Here is a 3,757-nt window from a genome sequence, read left to right as displayed (position 1 = left end):
TTACTGTTTTTTATTTAAATTGAAATCTCTCACTTTCGGTGAAACTCCGCACTCGTTTTAAATAAAGTAGGTTCCGCATAATAATAGACACAGAACAGAGGCGTATAGGGAAGACGAAAATATGACAGTTCGGGACAATTACTATAGTTGTATCCTTGAGGAGCTATACAGCCTCAAAGTAGGGCCAAAAATTTCTATAAAAATTGTTTTTTTTTCTGTACACTGCTTGAAACTGTTAAAGGCATTGAAGTCTATTTTTATGACCAGAGCTAATACAAGTTTTCGGATAGAGAATTGTTTGGATTGGTCAAAAGCCCCGTGTATTAAATATAAAACATGCGTATCAAAAGATCTGTAAGTACCTATCTGCAAATGAAAGGTAGAAATTATGCTTTATTTTAATTTCAATAATTTCTTTCTGAAAAACTTTATCGAAAATACTATTTTAGGTTTTACCATATGGTAAGGACTTCCAAGTTGTGTATCCTTAACATTTTAAGTTTAGTTGTAACATGTAAGTCGTAGTGTACAATCTATTGTCAATTCTAGGGTGATTATGGAAATTTTGGAAGAGCCGCGTAAGCGCCGAAAAATCGATCTTTAACAGTTAATGAAAAAAACATTAATATTTAGTTGTGTTAAATCATATACAGAAAAAAATTTATGTGAAGGTGTTGATGAAACATTGGATTTAGTTGGTAGTATTCTTGATGTCAGTAAATGTACGATTTAAAGAGTTATTGAAGAAGAGAAATGTGGCGGGTTTCAAACAGCACGTAAAGCTATAGGAAAACCAAAATTACTTCTTTAGAAAATAATTTCCCACAGTAAACAAAGTTTTTATCAGGGTTGGAAACTTTTAAAAGAAATATGTTTTCGATGTAAAAAGCATCCCAAAAATCTACTTCAATACAAAGAAATGATATTGTAGTATGGAGAAGAAATTACCTTAGAACTATAAAAGAAATAAGAAAACGAAGAATAAATATATTCATTTAGATGGAATATGGATCAATTAGGGACATATACCAAATAAATTTTGTCGAGATGAAACTGTTACAAGTTGGAGACTTGATAATAATTCATATCGGCAGTTCAAACAGTTCTGTTAAAGATATTAGGTTCCGGTAACAACCATGAAGACATGAATGCTGATGTTTTTAAAGAATGGTTCGAATAAATGATGTTTCTTCTTCCTCAGAACTGTATATTAGTAATGGATAATGCAAGTTATCGCTCGACACTTTTATAAAAATTGCCCACAAACAAGTGATTAGAAAAAGATTCACACAACTGGCTAAATTTAGAATATAAAGATCCATCCCGGTTCTATGAGAAAAGAACTATATCGTGTTTATGATGGGATAAAGAGAAATTAAAAAAATATGACTGGTTTGATATTCCTGTTCTTTGACAAAAAAAAGAACAGAACCAGTTGTTTCGAACGAAGAACATTGAATTGTTAAGAGCATGGCAAATCGTAGAACTCGATATTTTGAATAACTCTTATTATTAAGTCATACGTAAACGCAGATTTAATATATATTTAATTAATTATCACCTCAATTTCATTCAGACGTAGATGTTTAAATCCAAATCTGGAGGTTTAACACTTGTTCGCTTGTTCTCCATCATTAATAGTTTGATAGGTATTAAATCCATGCTCTTACAGAAATTATTTCTCAACGAATGGAATTGAATGTACCTAGAGATCAGTTATATACATGGCGATTGATTTAGGAGCCTGCACTTGAATTATGATTTTATTTCCGCCCAGCTATGCTACCACTAACAACTGCTGCCCTACTTCAAATTCGAATCTAGTTACAACCCTGTGTATTTTAAATGTACCAAATTAATAAAACCGTTACTAAGTTGGAATTTCTGGAGCCGTTGGCGATATTCATACTGAATACATTGTTTACACCACCACTACTCTACAGTTTACCTTCAGTTTCTGAATACGATAACTTTGTTATCGAAACGCGCGCCAGACAGTGAAATTGTGAGTGTTGGTGTAAATAGTGTATTCATCATAAAACCATCTTTATATAACAAATAAAGGGGAGGTTTTGGTTGTGATGCTCAATCTGCCCAGATAATAGAGCTGCTATAACGTTTGGAAATAGGCTAGTGCTGAAGCGCAAGAAAGTCCTACAAAATCAGCCTACAAAATTCAGCTCGTTTGGGTGTACGGTCACTTGGGCAACAAAGGAAACGATAAGACGAGCTCACTCGCCAGACTGGCATCGGTAAACTGACCGATGGGCTCAGAACCCATCCTTGGTGTAGCTAAAAGCGTTGCTATCACGTCTTGAACGATCTGCTTGCAAGGCGTGCTCGGCAGAGATGGATAGAGATACTTGCTTTGAGACATGCAAACGAACACACAGATGGACCTTGTGCGTCTCTCACCAAACAACTATTCCAACTGAATAGGCGCGTAATCTGACTAGTAACCGGGCACGATCATCAAAGACACCATGGGCATTACGGACGATCCGGAGTGCCGCTGGTACATGGAGGAGGATGAGACTGCAGACCAAGCCATCTGTCTCACAAGTCTCACAACTTATGACTTCAAGGGGTTCAAGTCAAAGCACCTGATCGGCTTCTCAAAGGACATCGGCCTTTGGTAACGTTAAAATGGGTACGACGGGCCTATCTGAAGACCTATGTTTTCAACGGCTCCTTGGCTGCCCACAATTCTACTATGAACAAACTGGAGCGTTGTATACATAACAAAAACGTGGTTTTTGAACAACTGTTATGATATGGCACCAGAGAACACTGTGGGGAAGTTTGTGAGAAAGTCAGAAATATGGAGGAAAGTGGAACGAAGTGAGGACTAGATGTTTTAAAGTGCTCGAGTATTTCAGAAGCTCATTTTTTTTACTAACCTGGCAGGTACCCTTGAGCGCATCCCCCTATATCAAGAGATCATACTGGTTGGAGGTACTTATCGACAGGTAATGTACATCCCCTATATTAATCTGACGCACTCGAGTAGATCCCAAAATACTTTGTTGGCCCCCACTACTATTATCTCAGCATTAAGCAGCAGTGCCGGATTAAGCTAGGAGCTTGGGGGGGCTATGGCCCCGGGCCCCAGGTCCAAGAGGGCCCCATCATTTGGAAATCATTCTGTATTTTTTGATGTGTTGATACCACAAATCTAACGTATTGATATTATTTTGTGAATTTTTCCGGGTTTCCGAATTCCCTAAGGGGGCCCCGTCATTATTTTAGCCCCGGGCCTTATAAATCTTAATCCGGCCCTGTTAAGCAGTGAACAGTATTGGTAGGCAGTTGTTTGAATATTGATTTCAAATTATATTAAAACTTCAGGCGTTTTTTTTAGTATAAATTTTTTTGCATGATTTCTAAAGCAACAATGGTATGAAATCTTTGCTTTTTGTATAAAACAGAGGTTATTTAAGAATAGTTTTGCCTTTACGCCAACCTCTAGAATATAGAAAAATACGCTGTGTTTTTTTTTAGAAAGCTAGAGGCTGGATATGAAACGGTTGATTAGACATTATAGCGAGGATTCGAACGATGATTTGGTCAAATGGTTTAAGCTAAAGTTCGTAGAAAATTACTTTCACGTTTATCAGTTTAGATATGCTTACATGTACAGTAGAATTCTTCTTTTTATCATCTTCTCATCACGACTTCTGAGCCAAATCGAGGAATTTGGTACAAAGTGACTCATCATATCAAGATATTTTCTTTAGGTGAAAGAAGAAAAATCAAA

The sequence above is a fragment of the Diorhabda carinulata genome, chromosome X (assembly GCF_026250575.1).
Source record: "Diorhabda carinulata isolate Delta chromosome X, icDioCari1.1, whole genome shotgun sequence".
Lineage (NCBI taxonomy): Eukaryota > Metazoa > Arthropoda > Insecta > Coleoptera > Chrysomelidae > Diorhabda > Diorhabda carinulata.
This window is presented reverse-complemented; position numbering follows the sequence as displayed.